General features: G+C 39.6%; 1 protein-coding gene and 1 long non-coding RNA gene across 3 annotated transcripts in view; one reads left to right on the top strand and one right to left on the bottom strand.

The window, feature by feature from the left end:
* The window catches only part of LOC134677005 (zinc transporter foi), a 71,219-nt gene that overhangs the window by 6,253 nt on the left and 37,457 nt on the right, over nucleotides 1-27,509 (top strand). The window contains exon 1 of one of the 2 annotated variants that reach the window (XM_063535402.1): nucleotides 27,076-27,197. The exons of the other annotated variant lie outside the window; for it this stretch is intronic. The gene's annotated coding sequence lies outside the window, so the exon portion shown is untranslated. Of the gene's footprint in view, nucleotides 1-27,075; nucleotides 27,198-27,509 lie in introns of those variants that run through there. 2 annotated transcript variants of the gene reach the window in all.
* Nucleotides 1,295-12,332, bottom strand: LOC134677208 (uncharacterized). The gene is made up of 3 exons (XR_010100010.1): nucleotides 12,195-12,332; nucleotides 9,844-9,990; nucleotides 1,295-1,329 (listed from the first exon to the last, which is right to left on the bottom strand). It is a non-coding gene; the product is annotated as an uncharacterized LOC134677208 (long non-coding RNA).

Here is a 27,509-nt window from a genome sequence, read left to right as displayed (position 1 = left end):
AATCTCGTCAAGATCTCTTGAACACCTCGCCCGCTTAGCAACTATTGCTGCTGACTGTACGACGAAGCTGACATTACAGGCACAGAATAAATAATAGTACTAGGTACAGGAGACTCACTCTCTAACAAAACGCGTCTGTTACGATCAGCCCAGATATGGCCGCTAGGTGGCGACAGCGCCACGCGCGGCTTATGGCTTTCCCCAAAATTGGGGCGGAACGGATGTACTTTTAGCTACCTGTAGCAAAGCACGAAATCGCGGAGTGAGCCACGCCTGGTACAGGGGATATCAACATTTGGCCATTTAAATGAACAAATCAGTCTTCGACTGAAACCGGATTTCTTTGCCGAAACTGAATTCGGCCGAATATGATGATGTCGACACTTGGCGAAACCAAAACATACTTCGGTCGAAAACTAATAATTTCTTCAAAGAAAAAAAGTTGTTGAATTCCTGAAAGCTTCTTAAAAAAATTTTTTTAAATCTTTATTTAACGAGCTTAGTCTAAAAGACGATGCCGCTCAATAATACACATCTAGAAATATTCTTACACTACAATTAAAAGCTAAACAGTTAATTGTTTTCGTCTTCGGATGCCCACCATCACCATACTGTACAGAGCTCTCGCTTCCCTTGATTGAGGGAAAGCCAAGATCCTGTCACAGCCGTCCAGCTCCTTAATATTAATGCCTTGGAGCAAAAGATCATTCCTTTTGTCTTCGTTCCGAACACACTCCATCATGATATGATAGACATCTTCTAATTTACCACACTCTGAACATTCCGGTGACTGGACTTTTCTCATTAAAAATGCAAATTTATTGAGTGGGATGTGCCCGGGACGAAGTCTGAAAGCATCAGTTACAAGTTGAGGTCTACATAGGTCACTACTATCAAACCACGGGCTTTTCCATGGCTCTGGTTGAATGGTTTTATACCATATTCCTTTTTCCACCGACCTTTGGTCAAAATGTTCTTTCCATGATATATGGCAGTTTGTCTTCACTAAATGTATGCACTTTGTGAAGTATGGTTGAACTGTTAGAGGCACTCCATCAGATGATGCTTCTTTAGCTAAATTATCCACTATCTCATTCCCTGAGACGCCTATGTGTGATGGTATCCACTGAAGTACCACAAGTTTTGATTTGCCATGCTCGTGAAGTTGACCACCCCATATCGTTTGCCCGCAAATGGCATAGCTATATCGTTTGTTCATCGTTAGTTCACGTTTGTTCAGCAGGTAAAATCGTAAGGACCCGATTCTAACATCATTTTTTTTTTAAAACAAAAGGGGGTGGCTGTCTTCACGCTAGCCACCCCAAACCACTTTTTGTAATTTTTTTTGGTCTAGATAGCAAGATATTCGTTAGTTCACGTTTGTTCAGGCATTAAAATCGTTAGGACCCGATTCCTTCATTTTTTTTTTTTTTTAAAGTGGGGTGGCTGTCTTCACGCTAGCCACCCCACCCCGAAATCAGCCAAACTAACCATGTGAAGTCACCGAGCGACGTTAGTTCACGTTTGTTCAGGCATTAAAATCGTTAGGATCTCATTAGATTTGCCATAAAAAAATAAAATCGAAAAATTCATATATATGGGCCAGCGGAGTCAAGTAATGTGGCCTAGCAAGCAATCGACGCGGATGCTAACGATTCTTTAGCTTGAATAAACTTATATAGACGATATTTAAACGATTAATGACAGTGCCTTGCGGGCGTTCAAAAGATAATAAGAGATATCCGTAGTTTTATATTTTATTATAATATGGGGGTGGCTGTCTTCACGCTAACCACCCCAAACCACTTTTAGTACAAAAATTTGGTCTAGTTAGCAAGATATTCGTTAGTTCACGTTTGTTCAGGCATTAAAATCGTTAGGACCCGATTCCTTAATTTATTTTAATTTTTCAAAGTGGGGTGGCTGTCTTCACGCTAGCCACCACACCCCGAAACCAGCCAAACTAACCATGTGAAGTCATCGAGCGACGTTAGTTCACGTTTGTTCAGGCATTTAAATCGTTAGGATCTCATTAGATTTGCTATAAAAAAATAAAATCCAAAAATTCATATATACGGGCCAGCCGAGGCAAGTAATGTGCCTAAGTCGACGGCTGAAAAAAATAGTCAGGATCGGGTCCTTACAATGCCACTTGCAGGACAACGTCAGCTGACCATGCTGATTCAAGATAGATAGGTCATTTGCGGGCGATCGATACAGATTTACCGGCAAAAAATAAAACTTGAAAATCTGAATTACTCAAATTCTGATACTAAGTCGCAGGCTGAAAAAAATACTCAGAAGCGGGTCCTTACGACGCCACTTGCAGGACAATGTCAGCTGACCATGCTGATTCAAGGTAGATAGGTCATTTGCGGGCGATCGAAACAGATTTACCGAAAAAAAAAAACTTGAAAATCAGAATTACTCAACTTATGCTCCTAAGTCGACGGCTGAAAAAAATAGTCAGGATCGGGTCCTTACGATGCCACTGGCAGGACAACGTCAGCTGACCATGCTGATTCAAGATAGATAGGCCAGGTGCGGGCGATCGAAACAGATTTACCGGAAAAAAATAAAACTTGAAAATCTGAATTACTCAAATTATGCTCCCAAGTCGACGGCTGAAAAAAATACTCAGAATCGGGTCCTTACGATGCCACTTGCAGAACAATGTCAGCTGACCATGCTGATTCTAGATAAATAGGTCATTTGCGGGCGATCGAAACAGAATAACCGGAAAAAAATAAAACTTGAAAATATGAATTAGTCAAATTATGCTTTTAAATCGCAGGCTGAAAAAAATACTCAGAATCGGGTCCTTACCATGCCACTTGCAGGAAAATATCAGCTGACCATGCTGATTCAAGATAGATAGGTCATTTGCGGGCGATCGAAACAGATTTACCGGAAAAAAAAAACTTGAAAATCTGAATTACTCAAATTATGCTCCCAAGTCGACGGCTGAAAAAAATACTCAGAATCGGGTCCTTACGATGCCACTTACAGGACAATGTCAGCTGACCATGTTGATTCAAGATAGATAGGTCATTTGCGGGCGATCGAAACAGATTTGCCGGAAAAAATTAAAACTTAAAAATCTGAATGACTCAAATTATGCTTTTAAATCTCAGGCTGAAAAAAATATACAGGCTGAAAAAAATACTCAGGGTCCTTACGATACCACTTGCAGGACAATGTCAGCTGATCATGCTGATTCAAGATAGATAGGTCATTTGCGGGCGATCGAAACAGATTTACCGGAAAAAAATAAAACTTGTAAATCTGAATTACTCAACTTATGCTCCTAAGTCGACGGCTGAAAAAAATAGTCAGAATCGGGTCCTTACGATGCCACTTGCAGGACAATGTCAGCTGACTATGCTGATTCAAGATAGATAGGTCATTTGCGGGCAATCGAAACAGATTAACCAGAAAAAAATTAAACTTGAAAATCTGAATTACTCAACTTATGCACCTAAGTCGACGGCTGAAAAAAATAGTCAGGATCGGATTTTTACGATGCCACTTGCAGGACAATGTCAGCTGGCCATGCTGATTCAAGATAGATAGACCATTTGCAGGCGATCGAAACAGATTAACCAGAAAAAAATTAAACTTGAAAATCTGAATTACTCAACTTATGCTCCTAAGTCGACGGCTGAAAAAAATAGTCAGGATCGGATCCTTACGATGCCACTTGCAAGACAATGTCAGCTGGCCATGCTGATTCAAGATAGATAGGTCATTTGCGGGCGTACGAAACAGATTTACCGGAAAAAAATAAAACTTGAAAATCTGAATTACTCAACTTATGCTCCTAAGTCGACGGCTGGAAAAAATAGTCAGGATCGGGTCCTTACGATGCCACTTGCAGGAAAACGTCAGCTTACCATGCTGATTCAAGATAGATAGGTAGGTCATTTGCGGGCGATCGAAACAGATTTACCGGAAAAAAATAAAACTTGAAATCTAACATCATTTTTTTTAAAAAACAAAAGGGGGTGGCTGTCTTCACGCTAGCCACTCCAAACAACTTTTTGCATTTTTTTTTTGGTCTAGATAGCAAGATATTCGTTAGTTCACCTTTGTTCAGGCATTAAAATCGTTAGGACCCGATTCCTTCATTTTTTTTTTAAAGTGGGGTGGCTGTCTTCACGCTAGCCACCCCACCCCGAAATCAGCCAAACTAACCATGTGAAGTCATCGAGCGACGTTAGTTCACGTTTGTTCAGGCATTAAAATCGTTAGGATCTCATTAGATTTGCCATAAAAAAATTAAATCGAAAAATTCATATATATGGGCCAGCGGAGTCAAGTAATGTGGCCTAGCAAGCAATCGACGCGGATACTAACGATTCTTTAGCATGAATAAACTTATATAGACGATATTTAAGCGATAAATTACAGTGCCTTGCGGGCGTTCAAAAGATAATAAGAGATATCCGTAGTTTTATATTTTTTTAATACTATGGGGGTGGCTGTCTTCACGCTAGCCACCTCAAATCACTTTTATTATTATTTTTTGGTCTAGATAGCAAGATTTTCCTTAGTTCACGTTTGTTCAGGTATTTAAATCGTTAGGACCCGATTCCTTCATTTTTTTTATTTTTTCAAAGTGGGGTGGCTGTCTTCACGCTAGCCACCCCACCCCGAAATCAGCCATACTAACCATGTGAAGTCATCGAGCGACGTTAGTTCACGTTTGTTCAGGCATTAAAATCGTTAGGATCTCATTAGATTTGCCATAAAAAAATAAAATCTAAATTTCATATATACGGGCCAGCCGAGGCAAGTAATGTGCCTAAGTCGACGGCTGAAAAAAATACTCAGAATCGGGTCCTTACGATGCCACTTGCAGGACAACCTCAGCAGACCATACTGATCCAAGATAGATAGGTCATTTGCGGGCGATCAAAACAGCTTTGCCGGAAAAAATTAAAACTTGAAAATCTGAATAACTCGACTTACGCTCCTAAGTCGACGGCTGAAAAAAATACTCAGAATCGGGTCCTTACGATGCCACTTGCAGGACAACGTCAACAGACTATACTGATTCAAGATAGATAGGTCATTTGCGGGCGATCAAAACAGCTTTGCCGGAAAAAATTAAAACTTGAAAATCTGAATAACTCGACTTACGCTTCTGACAACGTCAACAGACTATACTGATTCAAGATAGATAGGTCATTTGCGGGCGATCAAAACAGCTTTGCCGGAAAAAATTAAAACTTGAAAATCTGAATAACTCGACTTACGCTTCTAAGTCGACGGCTGAAAAAAATACTCAGAATCGGGTCCTTACGATGCCACTTACAGGACAACATCAACAGACTACACTGATTCAAGATAGATAGGTCATTTGCGGGCGATCAAAACAGCTTTGCCGGAAAAAAATTAAACTTGAAAATCTGAATTACTCAAATTATGCTCCCAAGTCGACGGCTGAATAAAATACTCAGAATCGGGTCCTTACGATGCCACGTGCAGAACAATGTCAGCTGACCATGCTGATTCTAGATAGATAAGTCATTTGCGGGCGATCGAAACAGATTACCCAGAAAAAAATAAAACTTGAAAATCTGAATTAGTCAAATTATGCTTTTAAATCGCAGGCGGAAAAAATACTCAGAATCGGGTCCTTACGATGCCACTTGAAGGACAATGTCAGCTGACCATGATGATTCAAGATAGATAGGTCATTTGCGGGCGATCGAAACAGATTAACCGGAAAAAAATAAAACTTGAAAATCTGAATTACTCAACTTATGCTCCTAAGTCGACGGCTGCAAAAAATAGTCAGAATCGGGTCCTTACGATGCCCTTTTCAGGACAACGTCAGAAGACTATACTGATTCAAGATAGATTGGTCATTTGCGGGCTTTCGAAACAGATTAACCAGAAAAAAATAAAACTTGAAAATCTGTATAACTCAACTTACGCTCCTAAGTCGACGGCTGAAAAAATTTTTCAGAATCGGGTCCTTACGATGCCACTTGCAGAACAACGTCAGCAGACTATACTGATTCAAGATAGATAGGTCATTTGCGGGCGTTCAAAACAGCTTTGCCGGAAAAAATTAAAACTTGAAAATCTGAATTACTTAACTTACGCTACTAAGTCGCAGGCTGAAAAAAATACTCAGAATCGGGTCCTTACGAGGCCACTTGCAGGACAACATCAACAGACTATACTGATTCAAGATAGATAGGTCATTTGCGGGCGATCGAAACAGATTAACCGGAAAAAATAAAACTTGAAAATCTGAATTAGTCAAATTATGCTTTTAAATCGCAGGCTGAAAAAAATACTTAGAATCGGGTCCTTACAATGCCACTTGCAGGAAAACGTCAGCTGACCATGCTGAGTCAAGATAGATAGGTCATTTGCGGGCGATCGAAACAGATTTACCGGAAAAAAATAAAACTTTAAAATCTGAATTACTCAACTTATGCTCCTAAGTCGACGGCTGAAAACAATACTCAGAATCGGGTCCATACGATGCCACTTGCAGAACAATGTCACCTGACCATGCTGATTCAAGATAGATAGGTCATTTGCGGGCGATCGAAACAGATTAACCAGAAAAAAATAAAACTTGAAAATCTGAATTAGTCAAATTATGCTTTTAAATCTCAGGCTGAAAAAAATACTCAGAATCGGGTCCTTACGATGCCACTTGCAGGACAACCTCAGCAGACCATACTGATCCAAGATAGGTCATTTGCGGGCGATCGAAACAGATTTACCGGAAAAAAATAAAACTTGAAAATCTGAATTACTCAAATTATGATACTAAGTCGCAGGCTGAAAAAAATACTCAGAATCGGGTCCTTACGATGCCACTTGCAGGACGACGTCAGCAGACCATACTGATTCAAGATAAATAGGTCATTTGCGGGCGATCGAAACAGATTAACTGGAAAAAAATAAAACTTGAAAATCTGAATTACTCAAATTATGCTTTTAAATCTCAGGCTGAAAAAAATACTCAGAATCGGGTCCTTACGATGCCACTTGCAGGACAATGTCAGCTGACCATGCTGATTCAAGATAGATAGGTCATTTGCGGGCGATCGAAACAGCTTTTGCTTCAGCTTTTACCATGCTGATTCTGAGTATTTTTGTTAGTCGTCGACTGAGGAGCATAATTTGAGTCATTCAGATTTTCAAATTTTAATTTTTTCCGGCAAATCTGTTTCGATCGCCCGCAAATGACCTATCTATCTTGCATCAGTATGGTCTGCTGACTTCGTCCTGCAAGTGGCATCGTTAGGACCCGATTCTGAGTATTTTTTTCAGCCTGCGACATAGTATCATAATTTGAGTAATTCAGATTTTCAAGTTTTATTTTTTTCCGGTAAATCTGTTTCGATTGCCCGCAAATGACCTATCTATCTTGCATCAGTATGGTCTGCTGACGTCGTCCTGCCAGTGACATCGTATGGACACGATTCTGATTTTTTTTTTCAGCCTGCGATTTAAAAGCATAATTTGACTAATTCATATTTTCAAGTTTTATTTTTTTCCGGTTATTCTGTTTCGAACGCCCGCAAGTGACCTATATATCTTGAATCAGTATGGTCTGCTGACGTTGTCCTGCAAGTGGCATCGTAAGGACCCGATTCTGAGTATTTTTTTCAGCCTGCGATTTAAAAGCATAATTTGAGTCATTCAGATTTTCTAGTTTTAATTTTTTCCGGCAAATCTGTTTCGATCGCCCGCAAATGACCTATCTATCTTGCATCAGTATGGTCTGCTGACGTCGTCCTGCAAGTGGCATCGTAAGGACCCGATTCTGAGTATTTTTTTCAGCCTGCGACTTAGTATCATAATTTGAGTAATTCAGATTTTCAAGTTTTATTTTTTTCCGGTAAATCTATTTCGATCGCCCGCAAATGACCTATCTTGGATCAGTATGGTCTGCTGAGGTTGTCCTGCAAGTGGCATCGTGAGGACCCGATTCTGAGTATTGTTTTCAGCCTGCGACTTAGTATCATAATTTGAGTAATTCAGATTTTCAAGTTTTATTTTTTTCCGGTAAATCTGTTTCGATCGCCCGCAAATGGCCTATCTTGGATCAGTATGGTCTGCTGAGGTTGTCCTGCAAGTGGCATCGTTAGGACCCGATTCTGAGTATTTTTTTCAGCCTGCGACTTAGTATCATAATTTGAGTAATTCAGATTTTCAAGTTTTATTTTTTTCCGGTAAATCTGTTTCGATCGCCCGCAAATGACCTATCTATCTTGAATCAGGATGGTCAGCTGACGTTGTCCTGCAAGTGGCATCGTAAGGACCCGATTCTGAGTATTTTTTTCAGCCGTCGACTTGGGAGCATAAGTTGAGTAATTCAGATTTTCAAGTTTATTTTTTTCCGGTAAATCTGTTTCGATTGCCCGTAAATGGCCTATCTATCTTGAATCAGCATGGTCAGCTGACATTGTTCTGCAAGTGGCATCGTAAGGACCCGATTCTGAGTATTTTTTCAGCCTGAGATTTAAAAGCATAATTTGACTAATTCAGATTTTCAAGTTTTATTTTTTTCCGGCAAAGCTGTTTTGATCGCCCGCAAATGACCTATCTATCTTGAATTAGTATAGTCTGTTGACGTTGTCCTGCAAGTGGCATCGTATGGACCCGATTCTAAGTATTTTTTTCAGCCGTCGACTTAGAAGCGTAAGTCGAGTTATTCAGATTTTCAAGTTTTATTTTTTTCCGGCAAAGCTGTTTTGATCGCCCGCAAATGACCTATCTATCTTGAATCAGTATAGTCTGTTGACGTTGTCCTGCAAGTGGCATCGTAAGGACCCGATTCTGAGTATTTTTTTCAGCCTGCGACTTAGGAGCGTAAGTTGAGTTATACAGATTTTCAAGTTTTATTTTTTTCTGGTTAATCTGTTTCGAACGCCCGCAAATGACTAATCTATCTTGAATCAGTATAGTCTTCTGACGGTGTCCTGAAAGTAGCATCGTAAGGACCCGATTCTGAATATTTTTTTCAGCCGTCGACTTAGGAGCGTAAGTCGAGTTATTCAGATTTTCAAGTTTTAATTTTTTCCGGCAAAGCTGTTTTGATCGCCCGCAAATGACCTATCTATCTTGGATCAGTATGGTCTGCTGAGGTTGTCCTGCAAGTGGCATCGTAAGGACCCGATTCTGAGTATTTTTTTCAGCCGTCGACTTAGGCACATTACTTGCCTCGGCTGGCCCGTATATATGAAATTTAGATTTTATTTTTTTATGGCAAATCTAATGAGATCCTAACCATTTTAATGCCTGAACAAACGTGAACTAACGTCGCTCGATGACTTCACATGGTTAGTATGGCTGATTTCGGGGTGGGGTGGCTAGCGTGAAGACAGCCACCCCACTTTGAAAAAATAAAAAAAATTAGGGAATCGGGTCCCAACGATTTAAATACCTGAACAAACGTGAACTAAGGAATATCTTGCTATCTAGACCAAAAATTATAATAAAAGTGATTTGAGGTGGCTAGCGTGAAGACAGCCACCCCCATAGTATTAAAGAAATATAAAACTACGGATATCTCTTATTATCTTTTGAACGCCCGCAAGGCACTGTAATTTATCGCTTAAATATCGTCTATATAAGTTTATTCATGCTAAAGAATCGTTAGTATCCGCGTCGATTGCATGCTAGGCCACATTACTTGACTCCGCTGGCCCATATATATGAATTTTTCGATTTTATTTTTTTATGGCAAATCTAATGAGATCCTAACGATTTTAATGCCTGAACTAACGTGAACTAACGTCGCTCGATGACTTCACATGGTTAGTTTGGCTGATTTCGGGGTGGGGTGGCTAGCGTGAAGACAGCCACCCCACTTTAAAAAAAAAAAAAATGAAGGAATCGGGTCCTAACGATTTTAATGCCTGAATAAACGTGAACTAACGAATATCTTGGTATCTAGACCAAAAAAAAATACAAAAAGTGGTTTGGGGTGGCTAGCGTGAAGACAGCCACCCCCTTTTGTTTTAAAAAAAAATGATGTTAGATTTCAAGTTTTATTTTTTTCCGGTAAATCTGTTTCGATCGCCCGCAAATGACCTACCTATCTATCTTGAATCAGCATGGTAAGCTGACGTTTTCCTGCAAGTGGCATCGTAAGGACCCGATCCTGACTATTTTTTCCAGCCGTCGACTTAGGAGCATAAGTTGAGTAATTCAGATTTTCAAGTTTTATTTTTTTCCGGTAAATCTGTTTCGTACGCACGCAAATGACCTATCTATCTTGAATCAGCATGGTCAGCTGACATTGTCCTGCAAGTGGCATCGTAAGGACCCGATTCTGAGTATTTTTTTCAGCCTGAGATTTAAAAGCATAATTTGACTAATTCAGATTTTCAAGTTTTATTTTTTTCCGGTTAATCTGTTTCGATCGTCCGCAAATGACCTATTTATCTAGAATCAGCATGGTCAGCTGACATTGTTCTACAAGTGGCATCGTAAGGACCCGATTCTGAGTATTTTTTTCAGCCGTCGACTTGGGAGCATAATTTGAGTAATTCAGATTTTCAAGTTTTATTTTTTTCCGGTAAATCTGTTTCGATCGCCCGCACCTGGCCTATCTATCTTGAATCAGCATGGTCAGCTGACGTTGTCCTGCCAGTGGCATCGTAAGGACCCGATCCTGACTATTTTTTTCAGCCGTCGACTTAGGAGCATAAGTTGAGTAATTCAGATTTTCAAGTTTATTTTTTTCCGGTAAATCTGTTTCGATTGCCCGTAAATGGCCTATCTATCTTGAATCAGCATGGTCAGCTGACATTGTTCTGCAAGTGGCATCGTAAGGACCCGATTCTGAGTATTTTTTCAGCCTGAGATTTAAAAGCATAATTTGACTAATTCAGATTTTCAAGTTTTATTTTTTTCCGGCAAAGCTGTTTTGATCGCCCGCAAATGACCTATCTATCTTGAATTAGTATAGTCTGTTGACGTTGTCCTGCAAGTGGCATCGTATGGACCCGATTCTAAGTATTTTTTTCAGCCGTCGACTTAGAAGCGTAAGTCGAGTTATTCAGATTTTCAAGTTTTATTTTTTTCCGGCAAAGCTGTTTTGATCGCCCGCAAATGACCTATCTATCTTGAATCAGTATAGTCTGTTGACGTTGTCCTGCAAGTGGCATCGTAAGGACCCGATTCTGAGTATTTTTTTCAGCCTGCGACTTAGGAGCGTAAGTTGAGTTATACAGATTTTCAAGTTTTATTTTTTTCTGGTTAATCTGTTTCGAACGCCCGCAAATGACTAATCTATCTTGAATCAGTATAGTCTTCTGACGGTGTCCTGAAAGTAGCATCGTAAGGACCCGATTCTGAATATTTTTTTCAGCCGTCGACTTAGGAGCGTAAGTCGAGTTATTCAGATTTTCAAGTTTTAATTTTTTCCGGCAAAGCTGTTTTGATCGCCCGCAAATGACCTATCTATCTTGGATCAGTATGGTCTGCTGACGTTGTCCTGCAAGTGGCATCGTAAGGACCCGATTCTGAGTATTTTTTTCAGCCGTCGACTTAGGCACATTACTTGCCTCGGCTGGCCCGTATATATGAAATTTAGATTTTATTTTTTTATGGCAAATCTAATGAGATCCTAACCATTTTAATGCCTGAACAAACGTGAACTAACGTCGCTCGATGACTTCACATGGTTAGTATGGCTGATTTCGGGGTGGGGTGGCTAGCGTGAAGACAGCCACCCCACTTTGAAAAAATAAAAAAAATTAGGGAATCGGGTCCCAACGATTTAAATACCTGAACAAACGTGAACTAAGGAATATCTTGCTATCTAGACCAAAAATTATAATAAAAGTGATTTGAGGTGGCTAGCGTGAAGACAGCCACCCCCATAGTATTAAAGAAATATAAAACTACGGATATCTCTTATTATCTTTTGAACGCCCGCAAGGCACTGTAATTTATCGCTTAAATATCGTCTATATAAGTTTATTCATGCTAAAGAATCGTTAGTATCCGCGTCGATTGCATGCTAGGCCACATTACTTGACTCCGCTGGCCCATATATATGAATTTTTCGATTTTATTTTTTTATGGCAAATCTAATGAGATCCTAACGATTTTAATGCCTGAACTAACGTGAACTAACGTCGCTCGATGACTTCACATGGTTAGTTTGGCTGATTTCGGGGTGGGGTGGCTAGCGTGAAGACAGCCACCCCACTTTAAAAAAAAAAAAATGAAGGAATCGGGTCCTAACGATTTTAATGCCTGAATAAACGTGAACTAACGAATATCTTGGTATCTAGACCAAAAAAAAATACAAAAAGTGGTTTGGGGTGGCTAGCGTGAAGACAGCCACCCCCTTTTGTTTTAAAAAAAAATGATGTTAGATTTCAAGTTTTATTTTTTTCCGGTAAATCTGTTTCGATCGCCCGCAAATGACCTACCTATCTATCTTGAATCAGCATGGTAAGCTGACGTTTTCCTGCAAGTGGCATCGTAAGGACCCGATCCTGACTATTTTTTCCAGCCGTCGACTTAGGAGCATAAGTTGAGTAATTCAGATTTTCAAAATTTATTTTTTTCCGGTAAATCTGTTTCGTACGCACGCAAATGACCTATCTATCTTGAATCAGCATGGTCAGCTGACATTGTCCTGCAAGTGGCATCGTAAGGACCCGATTCTGAGTATTTTTTTCAGCCTGAGATTTAAAAGCATAATTTGACTAATTCAGATTTTCAAGTTTTATTTTTTTCCGGTTAATCTGTTTCGATCGTCCGCAAATGACCTATTTATCTAGAATCAGCATGGTCAGCTGACATTGTTCTACAAGTGGCATCGTAAGGACCCGATTCTGAGTATTTTTTTCAGCCGTCGACTTGGGAGCATAATTTGAGTAATTCAGATTTTCAAGTTTTATTTTTTTCCGGTAAATCTGTTTCGATCGCCCGCACCTGGCCTATCTATCTTGAATCAGCATGGTCAGCTGACGTTGTCCTGCCAGTGGCATCGTAAGGACCCGATCCTGACTATTTTTTTCAGCCGTCGACTTAGGAGCATAAGTTGAGTAATTCTGATTTTCAAGCTTTTTTTTTTCGGTAAATCTGTTTCGATCGCCCGCAAATGACCTATCTACCTTGAATCAGCATGGTCAGCTGACATTGTCCTGCAAGTGGCGTCGTAAGGACCCGCTTCTGAGTATTTTTTTCAGCCTGCGACTTAGTATCATAATTTGAGTAATTCAGATTTTCAAGTTTTATTTTTTGCCGGTAAATCTGTATCGATCGCCCGCAAATGACCTATCTATCTTGAATCAGCATGGTCAGCTGACGTTGTCCTGCAAGTGGCATTGTAAGGACCCGATCCTGACTATTTTTTTCAGCCGTCGACTTAGGCACATTACTTGCCTCGGCTGGCCCGTATATATGAATTTTTGGATTTTATTTTTTTATAGCAAATTAATGAGATCCTAACGATTTAAATGCCTGAACAAACGTGAACTAACGTCGCTCGATGACTTCACATGGTTAGTTTGGCTGGTTTCGGGGTGTGGTGGCTAGCGTGAAGACAGCCACCCCACTTTGAAAAAATTAAAAAAAATTAAGGAATCGGGTCCTAACGATTTTAATGCCTGAACAAACGTGAACTAACGAATATCTTGCTAACTAGACCAAATTTTTGTACTAAAAGTGGTTTGGGGTGGTTAGCGTGAAGACAGCCACCCCCATATTATAAAAAAATATAAAACTACGGATATCTCTTATTATCTTTTGAACGCCCGCAAGGCACTGTCATTAATCGTTTAAATATCGTCTATATAAGTTTATTCAAGCTAAAGAATCGTTAGTATCCGCGTCGATTGCTTGCTAGGCCACATTACTTGACTCCGCTGGCCCATATATATGAATTTTTTGATTTTATTTTTTTATGGCAAATCTAATGAGATCCTAACGATTTTAATGCCTGAACAAACGTGAACTAACGTCGCTCGGTGACTTCACATGGTTAGTTTGGCTGATTTCGGGGTGGGGTGGCTAGCGTGAAGACAGCCACCCCACTTTAAAAAAATAAAAAAGAATGAAGGAATCGGGTCCTAACGATTTTAATGCCTGAACAAACGTGAACTAACGAATATCTTGCTATCTAGACCAAAAAAAATTACAAAAAGTGGTTTGGGGTGGCTAGCGTGAAGACAGCCACCCCCTTTTGTTTTTTAAAAAAAATGATGTTAGAATCGGGTCCTTACGATTTTACCTGCTGAACAAACGTGAACTAACGATGAACAAACGATATAGCTATGCCATTTGCGGGCAAACGGTATGGGGTGGTCAACTTCACGAGAATTGATTTGCCACGTAGTTTAAATATAGCGTCCACACGCGCATACGCTGTTGGACTTCCTATAACATCAACTGTACATTTTAGTAAATGCTGGAGAGAAAAGCTTCTTAACATTTCTTGTTACGTAGGCCTCATATTAGTATTAAACACAGCAAAGAGAAAATAAGACTAGTTAATCCCAATTCGCCTTGGAGTTATGTAACCCGTACATAACAATACATAATGTGTTGGCCTTGACCGCACGTCGCCTGATAAGACAACACAATAGAGGGACATTACACAGGAACATTACGATCTGCCTGATCTTACGATCGGCCGCCGACATAGCCATGGACGGTCAGTAACTCCGCTTTCGTAACGTAAAAGATTAAAAATGTCGCCTAGGTTAACCCGCCAAATGCCGCGTGGTTCCACATCGACTATAAATAGCCCATATTACGGCGCTTCTATTTCGGCCACGTTATAAATACGCCGTGACAGACAGAAATGCAGACGTGCATATACACGCGACGGTTAGTCATTGGATTTTTGTATCACATCGTATTTGAGTTACAATAATGATTCATTGTAACTCGAATACATTCCCTGTAGCGCTAAAAAGGAGCGCTAATGGTGTCGTGGGTTTCAAACCCAGCACGCAACCACAGTGTAAAAAGTAACAGTGGACCGACGCCTTTGATGTTTGCGTATAGTTCGTTTTTTTTTACATTAGAAAGAACTCCACAGAAGCAAGCGTGCAGTTTTTATCAGGCTCTTTAATTGTTAATAATTATTGAATTATCTAATGTAACATTGTCAATACATATAATTTACTTCAAATTATTACCGCTAAAAGTGCCGGATTTGGAACCACAAGCTTACTTCTGCGAAGTTCTTTCTAATGCTAAAAAAAAACGAGCTATAAATGCCGACACCGCACATGCACAAGAACACAGTAGGGTTGTCAACTTGTCACAGACTTTTACACAACTGCCCAAGACTTACACTTGACTTACTATAAGACACGCTAGACCTGTAAGCAGTACCGAGCTACTAACAATGGCGATGTATGCAGCTAGGGTGCGCGCGACCCTCGCACGATTGTCCTGTCTAGTAGACTTCGTCGAATGACTGTATTGTTTTATAGATTGTGACGCAACTATGTATATATTCTGGATTCAGAGACTATATCCCGTGTAGGGAATGCAATCTCGATCTCGCAATTTCAAGATCTCGCGAGATCTTGCACGAATTTTCCAGATACAATCTCGTTGACAGGAAATTTCGATTTTAGCAATCTCGGTCGAGATCTCGATTAATGTTTTCGAGATCTCTGACGAGATTGAAAGATTGATCCGTGTGAATTACCTTGTTTTAGGTAATCTTTTTGACCTTAGGTTCATGTTGTTCAGGCAGTTCTATTGTATACAAAAGCACTGTGGCGCGCTCTGTGCGGAAAAATCGGACGAACTTAACGTACCCAGTCACAATTATTTATGATTTTTGCTCGCTTACCCTACATTTTTTTTTGTAAGTTGCTGAGTGCTTGTCAAAAATATCAACTGAGCATGTTACTGCTTCTGCTTACAATTTTGTAAAATTAAAAATAATTAATACTACTTTTTCATAATTACATGCAAATAAGAGCTACATACATTTTTTAATAAAAGTAGTTATTATCTTAAAGGTAATTATCTTCAAAATAAAACATGACGTAGGTAGATACTCTAAATAAGTAGTATAAATTCGGAAATTTAAATTACGGAATTCTTAGATGTTTTTGCTCAAAATAACACATTTTTAATTACCTTTGTCAAATCTCGATCTCGTCAAATAAAAAAAGAAAGTTCCAAATTCAATTCGGCTTGGGTCTTACGAGTTTATTCCTGTAAAAAAACCAGAATAAATCGATGACGTCACATCCCGTAGGCGTGTCCGTAGGTCAGCAACTAATTTACGATATAATGACCGCTCGTATAAATGGGACTCGGCCTTGAGTCGTACTGCGTTATCTGTGTACTGTGACGCGGAAAAATTGGCTGGATACCAGTACTGTGTTATATTAAAGTTATTAAATTGGATTATTCATATACGTATGCTGGTGTTTTCCATAGAATGTAGCTAATTTTTTACTTTAAAGGGGCTCACTGATTAACTGTCCGCCGGACGGTATCGGCCTGTCAGTTGTTAGGGACTGTCAAAATTTTGTTCTAACTGACAGGCCGATACCGTCCGACGGATTGTTAATCAGTGGGCCCCTTAGGGTCTTAATATACTCTGGCACACCCACTTTGTTAAAAATGTAGGCGCGAAGGGTTGACCCATAGACACTTTGGATTTCGCGCCTTTTTCTATTGACAAGTGGGTGTGTTGGAGTATAAATATTTTACAATGTGTAAGCGCTGGTAGCCTAGCGGTAAGAGCGTGCGACTTTCAATCTGGAGGTCGCGGGTTCAAACCCCGGCCCGTACCAATGAGTTTTTCGGAACTTATGTACGAAATATCAGTTGATATTTACCGGGATTTTTAGAAACCGGGCCAATCTCAATAAGGTCTAGTTTCCCCTCTGGGTTGGAAGGTCAGATGGCAGTCGCTTTCGTAAAAAACTAGTGCTTACGTCAATTCTTGGGATTAGTTGTCAAGCGGACCCCAGGCCACAGAATAAGTAATAGTATTATCATACAGAACGGACACGCACCGCCCCGCCCCGACTCGGATTACCTCGCCCCGCGACTGAGTTCTGACGGACTCCTGACATACGCTCGTTCGGCTAGCGACGCCGCGACGCGATGACGCAACGTTCAAAATGCCGGTGTATTGTGCGATGTACGGGCACCTACTTATTGTAGAAATGAATAATAATATAGTTTTCCAAAGAGACGAAATATGTATCAGTAAATAAGGCTATACTTTTGCGTAAAAATAATAATATCATATGAATTAAAACCCGTTCGTTGAATTTGTGAATGTTAAGCCAACATTATTAAATTTAAAGTATCTAAGGTAACTAGACCTTCTACACAGATATTCCTCGTAAATGTTTTATTTTTAGTTTAACACTCTTTTCACAAAAAATAACTTGTTGGTCGCGGGACATTCGCGTTTGATTTTTAATTTAATTTTAAGAATTTAAGAATTAATTATGTATGTTATATAAAATAATCAATAGGCATCAACAATAAGGTACATTTAATAATGGCGTGTTGAAAGTCCAAGTACGTGCAGGACTATAAACTGACAAAGCCAATTCAACAATTGGAGCGAAATAAAACATAAACCTATATTTTGTTTTTTTACGTATTTCGGTCGAATTATGCAACGCAGCGGGCCGCTCGTCGTGTCCTTCGGCCGGCCTCGGCAAGCCTCGGCTTCGCCTTCCCCGCGCGCCGCACGAGTCAGCCCTAAGACACTTACTCACACAATGACGCGTGTACAGACGTGCCGTGCACACACATAAACGCAAATGATTTTCGATGTATGGCGTGTCCGCCCTGTGCCCAGGCTCTCATGAGCCGTGGCCAAATGCCGGGATAACGCGAGGAAGAAGAAGACTTACACGAATAATGTCTAACGCTACGTCTTACGTAGGCGAACAACGCGCGAACGCGGCGCGGCGCCTGACATTCGCGTGCAAATCGCGCCGCACCGCGTTCGCAACGAGATCGCTTACGTAGGACACTTCTATGGGCATCAAAGGATTGATTTCGCCGCGGCGCGCCGCGCCGCGTTCGCGCGTTGTTCGCCTACGTAAGACGTAGCGTAATACTACTAATAGTAGAAAACGGCCGTCCCGACGGCGATGTGGGCCGATCGATAGCCAGGTTTAAAAGTGGACTGTTATTCTAGAAATAATGCAGACAACGTAACTACCTAACAATACTAGCTTACCTAACAATGCACTATTAGCCTTACTATGTTGTATATGGACTTTCTATCTATCGTTCTATACGCCACTAGCGACCCACCCCGGCTTCGAACGGGTTACACAAAACCTTAATCAATATACCGAAACCTTCCTCAAGAATCACTCTATTGATTGATAGGCGAAACCCGCATGAAAATGCGTTCAGTAGTTTTTGAGTTTATCGCGAACATACATACACACAGACAGACGCGGCGGGGGACTTTGTTTTATAAAGTGTTAGTGATTTTATTTCTTTGGGCATATTTTTGACCATTCGTTACAGAAAAAGAAAGTCCTATACCTGCAAATCTTCAAAAAATTCGCGTTTGTACGAGACAGGACAGCGGTAGACCACTACATGGAATGATCCATACTAAACCCCATATTTTTGGCTTCAAAACTAATACATAATAGCATCCAGACTATAATTGCAAAAAAATAAAAACCGGCCAAGTGCGAGTCGGACTCGCGCACGTAGGGTTCCGTACCATAAAGCAAAAAACGGCCAAAAAAAATCACCTTTGTTGTATGTGAGCCCCACTTAAATAACTATTTATTTTAATCTGTTTTTATTATTTTGTTGTTATAGCGGCAACTGAAATACATCATCTGTAAAAATTTCAACTGCCTAGCTATCACGGTTCATGAGACACAGCCTGGTGACACACAGACAGGCGGACAGCGGAGTCTTAGTAATAGGGTCCCGTTTTTACCCTTTGCGTACGGAACCCTAAAAACCCATATTCTCAGGCACCCGGAAAGCCAAGTGCCAAATCTTGGCACCATGACGCATTGAGGAACCCCTCTTGGCACTTGCACCTGGCATGCCGCCTATTGGGTCACATTTATAATCATAGGGGCCATTTTGGTCAACGTGATACGTTCCTACCCGACTGGCTAGTAGAATGTAAACAATTGTTATCAGTGTAAGAAATCGCGTTTTAATTAATATTTATCACGACTCGTAAGTATTGTAAATATGTATATACCGGGTGTGGCCTGTAATATGAGCAAAAAATTAAACTGTGGGCTGTACTATTAAATAGATTAAGAACGGGTCACTCACGTATTTTAAGTCGAAAAACGCTCGACATGTTTCACTCCGTACCGAGGAGTGTCATCAGCCGCCGCCGCCGATCCGTCACCGTAAACGCAAGCTCCTGATGACACTCCTCGGTACGGAGTGAAACATGTCGAGCGTTTTTCGACTTAAAATACGTGAGTGACCCGTTCTTAATATATTTAATATGTCTGTGTCTCACGGAAGTTTTGTTGTGGGCTGTACTCCTCATATACTGACCAACATTTGTTCGACTTTTAAAAATAACTTGTGGTTTGATTTTTAATACACTTTAAAGTTTATTCTAAGACGCAATGCATTGCGAATTTTGTTATGTTTAAGGCGTTACAAGCAACGTCAATCACAATGATAATGGCGTTGGCGATGGCGTCCATTGAAGATAATATTTATTTTGTATGAAAAATAGGGAGTCTAAATACTTCATACTTTTTAAAGGTTGTTGAACAAAAGTGTCACCGTTTGAGGAGTACAATCTATGTTTTAATTATTTGCTCGTGTTACAGGCCACACCCGGTAGATAACCACGGATAACTAAACTGTTGTACAATGTCAGTGAATAGTTGTCATGTCATTATTCATTGTAAAAAAACCTGAAAAGAATATGTTTTTTTAGAATATAGGTAGTCACTTACAGAAATGAATAGCGTCTAGCGTAATATTAAAACGGTATAATTTACATAAACATTTCAGTTTCGGAACTTACAAACTGTTTTTACACTATACATGCCAGTTATATCCCAAACAACACAATTAATTAAACAACCAAAGTCCAAACACAATCAGCACTGAAAAACCACTAACTAAATAATTCTAAGACAGAACTTTCTTCCGTAAGGAAATAACCTATGCAAAAACACACAATGTGAAAATCACAAACTTACTATTACAGTTAATTAAGTCTCTATCTATACCAGCTTCTCAGACGAAAGCGTCATAATTAACGGCAGACGTAGCTTTGTCACAAAATGTCACAACAATATTAACATTGCAAGCGAAAAAATACAAACTAAGTGCAATTGTTTGAAACGATCCTCTTTTTAGCGGTAAAATTAAGTTTGTTTACAACTAAACAAAAGGGCGCGAAACAATCTGTCCAATGAAGCGTTAGTTTGCCGTATAACTTTGAAACGTCGTAACTAAATAATTCAAAACATTTCAAAATCAACTCTATTATTTACTAGATAAGGTTTATATTTAAAGTAATTTAATAGGATGATATGAGTAAGAAGTCAATTCGAAACTAGAATAAAAACGCATCCTACCGTCTTTAAACGTCACATCTCTTTAAATTAGTACATCGGAAAAAGAACTCTATTTACCGTGGTTTAGGGTTCACATTTAAGTTACGGCTTCAGACTGATATGAGTAAGAAGTTTGAAATTGGATGAAAAACAGATCCTTCCGTGTTCCGCGTTTAAATGTTTTGGTTGTTTTTAATATAAAATGGCAGTTGGGCGCCACAGCTTCAGTCTTGGGGTGGGTTTCATCCTTCGTGGTTCTTGGATTTTCTCGATGTTGCCTTCGGTAAGTTTTTAAATTAATGATATATGTACTTAGATGTAAAAAAGAACGTAAAAGAAAAACGTCAAAGTTTAAGAAAACTTTCTCTAAAAAAAACCCTAATTAAAATGGTCGGTGCCGGAATTCTTCAAAAAATATGCCCTCAAAAATAGTAAGTTAAGTACCTCATTTTCTAATTTTATGCTAGGGTAGGGCAATATTTTGATTTTTTCTTAACTAACTTTGTTAAAACCCAATGCCCTGTCGGTACTGCAATTACTGCATGCATTCATACAATTCAAAATTAAACCCATCAGGCGATTACACAAAACGCAACATTAACTGCATTTTCAATGCCACAATTATGCACTAGGGACACAATAACGACATTTACTGTCATTATACTAAATTATGATAATACATAGTGTATTCTAATCTAGGTTCTTTCGCTTTAAACCAGTATAACTTTAACCCCCTTTTTAGGATTTTTTTCTATGACCAGGAATATATGATCACGCGCCATCTTTCACTGGAACTATTTTTTTCATACTATACTGAACTGTCACCCTATACATGAGAGATAACAGCGCCCTCTTGACAATGATCATATATTACTGCTCACTCTGACCAGGCTTTACACGTCTTATACAAAATGTCATTAAAATGTCATAAAAACATTTAACTGAAACAAAACATATTATCGTCAAAATATTTTCCGTGATATACAACCGCGAAGCGTTGTTAAAATTATCAACCAACAAAATACACATAAAAAAAAATTCAATATATATTTTGGGCCATCCTGTAAATATGTATAAGCCGATATACAGTCGCTATCGGAGCGGCCAAGGCGCTCACAAATATCTGAGCACGCCTCTATTTTGTCCGGGCGTTAAGAGTGCTTGTTCAGATATTGTGAACACCTTGGCCGCTCCGATATATCTGATGGCGACTGTATATGATCAAGACTGTACGCTTACACTGTAGTGGAAACTCGTATGGGAGTCGAAAATGTCCATGTCGAAAATAAAAGTTTACTTTGTTGCCTGTGAAACGTTCCGAGAACTTTGTGGAAACTTTCCACAACTTGCATCCCTGTAGTCACGTCTACACTGGTGTATTAGAAATTAGAAGAGCAACCCATGATGTTATAGTAGACGCAAACCAAACTGACGACTGGGGTCGTAAAACTTCTCATTCACACTCGCGTGGTCGTAGGTAGGGTGAGAGAGATAGTGATATGACTCCGGTCGTCAGTTTGGATTGCGTCTACTATAATCAGAGTATCATTTAATTTCCTTATTGGTCTATTAATTTTGTTTTGATTCGCTACTTGGTTCAACAAATGACATAATGAGACAATTTGGCCGAACATCGTTTATGTCACAGTGTGCATTATATTACATACAAAACCGGGAACGATTGCTAGCTTAGGAACAGGAAGACATGTGAGTTTAAGAGCCAACAGGAGTGGTCATTTCTCCATACAAACGTACTCGACTGTTTCCTCCGTGGGTTTTGAAGCTAGAGCAATGATTTTTTCAACACAGATTATTATTGTCAATATCTGTGTCGGACCGTTTAGCTTTTTTTTGATATTTTTGTTTTTTAAGGCGCTAGAGCCCTTCAAAAAAGGCCAAAATAGCCTAATTGACTATGCCGCAATGAGAGGCGTGGTACCTATTCAAAACTGATAACAATTAGCCAAAAAAGCAAAACGGTCCAACACAGATAATTTCAAAATCATTTAGATTTCCAAATTTGGTTACGATTGGTTAAGTTTTGGAGGAGGAAACAGTCAAGTACGACACCTCGATTTTTGAGATTTTTACGCAGGATTTTTCGCCTTGTCCTTACCGCACTACTTTTAGGAGCCGCTTCCGTTAGCGGGGTATATTTACCTAAAATATTTACATTTCAGCTCCTGTTTCGTCTTAAGTATCTATATCTAAGTTTCATTTGTATTTTCCGATTAGGCGCCTATAGGGCAAAATTGGCAAAGAAATAAACCGGCCATGTGCGAGTCGGACTCGCGCACGAAGCGTTCCGTACCATTACGCAAAAAACGGCAAAACAACACGTTTGTTGTATGGGAGCCACACTTAAACATTGATTATATTCTGTTTTTAGTATTTGTTGTTATACTGGCAACAAAAATACATCATCTGTGAAATTTCAATTGCCTAGCTATCACGGTTCATGAGATACAGCCTGGTGACAGGCAGACGAACAGACGTACAGTGGAGTCTTAGTAAAGGGTACCGTTTTTGCCTTTTGGGTACGGAACCCTAAAAAGTAACGGCTCATCAGCATTATCACCTGGACTTAAGGTTCATTTTCGCCTAGCGTGTGTCATTTTACACTACACGTTAATAATGTATCATATAACGCATATAATAAGCGCATCATTATGTCCATAACATAGGGTTCACAGAACCATTGAATATCACGTTCTGTCGATATATGATCGCGAATTATGATACTTTATGATTTCGTCTACACTTTGTAATATAGTAGCAACCCGTGGCATGGCTCGAGTGTTATTAGGGTTCCGTAGCCAAAATGGCGAAAACGGAACCCTTATAGGCCCCGTGCATGAACTATAGGTAAGGTGACAAGCCGATAATAATCGTTTATCCCTTTCCGACGTATTGGTATGATGATATTTTTATTTGTGTGTAAATTACGTAAAAACTTGTTATTTCCTGTATCGTCGTATTTTGAGCAGTGTTTGCTTGTACTGCACAAATATCGATAAAAACGCGTCTGTCCTTCAACTTGAAAACTCGCAGTTCGTCGAACTCTACCTCTGCGGACGCGCAGCAAAAAAAACCGGCCAAGTGCGAGTAGACCTCGCGTTTCTAGGGTTCCGTACATAAGTCCGACTCACGCTTGACTGCACATTTCTAATGGGTTTTCCTGTCATCTATAGGTAAAGAACTATTTTGACTATTTTTTTCAAAATTTTAGACCCAGTAGTTTCGGAGATAAAGAGGGGGGAATGGTCATTTTTGGTTATTTTCTTAAATAACTTCGAACCTATGTATTTTAAAATAATAAAAATAATATGTCCATTTTTGGGTCACTAATTTACATATGTGTACCAAATTTCAACTTAATTGGTCCAGTAGTTTCCGAGAAAATAGGCTGTGACAGACGGACAGACAGGCAGACGCACGAGTGATCCTATAAGGGTTCCATTTTTTCCTTTGAGGTACGGAACCCTAAAAATGAACGTGCAAATACTAAGCCCCTTATTCATAAACGTTTACTAAAGTTGACTAGCCGATAATAATCGTTTGTCCCTTTCCGTCATAGAGCAACTTATACATACTAGACCATTAACAGTTTTTTGGCAAGTTTTCACGATGGGCCCGATTCGGATTTTGAAATAGACATCTTTTAGACATCACCAAGATACGATAACGATATATTTAAGATCTAACCTGTCAAATTTGACATTTGCGCGATTCTGGAGATACTCTTGTACGATTTCCACAGGATATGACTTAGAGATCTAATTCACATCTAATAGATATCTTACTCTACCTAACGTAAAAGTGACATTGGTTGCCCGAATTGCGCTGCAAAAGAGAACTAGTAGATATCTAAACTATAACGTATCTAGAATGGATCTAGTACGTGTCGTCTCTTGTGAATATCTTGTAGTTCGAATGCGGCAGTATGACATTGATGCATCAAGGCGGCTTGTTTACAGGAATTACAGGGTGGCCTGCCGCGAAACACGAAAATCGAAATTTCTTTATCTGCCTCTCTATCGATCGAATAGGCAAGAGTGATAAATAGGCAGAAACTGACCTTTCGACTGTCGTGTTTCACGGTAGGCCATGTGATTGACCTAGTGACGCCCTCTACGCAGAGTTTTGCATAATATTCCCTATTGATCCGATTTCCGGTATATTCGAATAGACAGACAAAATACCTTAAGTCCACCAAGCATAAGAGAAGTATCATTAACCCAAGTCTTATCAGTACCGTATCTAATGCCTTCGTAATAATTCGCGTTGCATTTAACTGCAACATGCATTATGCAATATCATCACGATTCACGTGCATGCAATTAATGTATAAGTTATTCTCAATTCGTTTCATCTTACTATCTTCAAAGAATAAATGATTAGTTGTTGCATTATATTGTGGATATATTTGTGATGCCTCATAGATGCCTATTGAGGCAAATTCATACTAACTGCGGGCGAAGTACGCACAACGCCCATTTTACGGTAGGTAACTTAAGGGGTTCCCCCAGGCCAAAGAACTTCTGGCGAGGTTGCGGAAGAGTACTTCGGCGTTCCTGGGACCTCGCCGTATAGCAGCGAGGCGGCAACAGAGGGGTTTTAGTGGGTAAACCTGGGGTCTCATGAGCCCACAACAGGGAGTCCCACATAACCATCCCGGCCCGTCCCCGCGCCGGGGTGGTATGCGTAAAGCATTTCCCCTCTTGAAAAAAAAAAAAAAAGGCCAAAGAACTTAGATCTGAACCCCTTAGTTTTCTAATGTTTATCGTAGCTTATCATATTAACAACAACGGCTTATTTAAGCAATATAGTATCCCATCAAAGTTCATTGTCTTCGAGATATTTGGCATCAAAGTTGAACTATTTTAGGCAAAAAAAACTGGTTTACTGGCCATGACTTTTGTGTTAATAAGTTTAAAATTAAAACCCCACATACGTTTTATGAGACGTCAAAGACGAGTCCAAATATGTAGATTTCGTATATGTAAGATCCTTCATACTGGAGTCAGTTATGTAACGCTGCCATACATGACCCAAAAAAATTTTATTAAGCTATGAGCTTCATCACATCTGATATTTGAGTAATTCTAAGCATTTCTAGCGTGAAGTGGGGGGGAGGGTGGGGTACAAAGACGGCCGCCATCCGTCATCTTTAAAAAAAATCTACTCTGATCCTGGTGGGTACTAGGGCAAGTTTGGTATCATTTTCGTATAAACCAAAGACGTAGAATTCATTGCTGATATTTGTTTTTTCAATTTCATAGTAATTTTACAAGAAAAACGTAAAAAGGTGAAAAATTTGGTTGGAGATTTTTGCTACGCGGAGCCGAAACTACAAAAGATAGAAAGTTGAAATTTGCACACTAGATTACATTTATAAAGTGTACAAGAGATAAGAAGCGATTTTGAGAAATTCAACCCCTAAGGGGGTTAAAAAGGGGATGAAAGTTTGTATGGGGTTCAAGTTTTATTTTAAGCTAGGAATTTGAAACTTCGTAAAACGATATATTATTAAAATACAAGAAAACTAATTTCAGCGTTTTTGAAAATTCATCCCCTAAGGTGGTGAAAAAGGAGTTGAAAGTTTGTATGGATATCAAAAAAATTTTCGAACGCGGGACTTGAATCTTTTATTTGGGGATATTATTAAAAGACAGGAAAAGTAATTTCAGCGTTTTGTAAAATTCATCCCCTAACAGGGTTAAAAAGGGGTTGAAAGTTTGAATCCATTACAAATCCGAGTAGACACACATTTCTTATTGGCTCCCAGGCTTGAAATGCTTACGCTACGTCTTACGTAGGCGAACAACGCGCGAACGCGCCGCGCCGCGCCGCGCCGCCTGACATTCGCGTGCAAATCGCGCCGCACCGCGTTCGCAACGAGATCGCTTACGTAGGACACTTCTATGGGCATCAAAGGATTGATTTCGCCGCGCCGCGCCGCGCCGCGTTCGCGCGTTGTTCGCCTACGTAAGACGTAGCGTTAGAATTACTCAAGGAACATATGTGATGAAGCTCATAGCTTAATAAAAATTTTTTGGGTCAACTTTATAACTGCTTCCGCTATCACAGAAATCTAGATACGAAATGTTTTTTTAGACAATGTTTAAAAAAAAATAAGTAGGTATTAATTTCTTTCAAAATCCGGTGACAAAAATGAAGATAAAAGATTGAAGAACCGATAGCCGTTTGTCTTATCAATCTATCTGTAGTGCAAAAGTAGGATATACGATTCAAAACTTGTCAAAAATCGATGAAAACCGCATGTAGCCCCTTACGTTGCAATTTTTTTTAAACATATTTGTCCAGAATTTAATAAAATGTATAATTATATAAAATTCCTGAAACCATGCCTAATTCATAATGTCTCGAAAACATCTCCCAATCTGGGCAATCCCCAGATAACATGTTCAATGTCACTCCCAATTATCACTGCACTTTGCCCCGTAATCTACCCATTGATAACTGTAGGCATATAAGCGCGACCACTCTACGCCATACTCTACTCTGTGAGTAACGTTCGTTACGCTATAACGCGTCGTTATCCGTTAGATAACTCGCGGCCCTGCGTCGGCGCACGCGTTCCTCCCGTTCCAAATTTGAATTTTTAAAATATTTTTTTTAACTTGACGGTTCGTTGTGCCGGCTTTGTTTGTAAGTATTGATTTTGTTATTTTTTTGCTTCTTTATTTATGGTTTAATATTTCGACATTTACTTTTTTTAAATATTTATTCAGTTGCTAGATGTAGTACCCAAAACAAGTTCTTACAATATAAAATGTCCAATACATTCTGCTTAATCAAGCATAATGTGTGTAATACAAGTGTACTACTTCACCTACCACCTTCTGCACCTTCACCTGCACCTTAGGCACCTTCTGGGCGAGCTCGCTCCATCGTAGGCCACGTCTACGCCTCGGCTAGTCTGTGGCCATGAGTAAGCCCATTCATAATAATAAAAAAAAA

The sequence above is a fragment of the Cydia fagiglandana genome, chromosome 25 (assembly GCF_963556715.1).
Source record: "Cydia fagiglandana chromosome 25, ilCydFagi1.1, whole genome shotgun sequence".
In the NCBI taxonomy this organism is placed as follows: Eukaryota; Metazoa; Arthropoda; class Insecta; order Lepidoptera; family Tortricidae; genus Cydia; species Cydia fagiglandana.
This window is presented reverse-complemented; position numbering and strand designations above follow the sequence as displayed.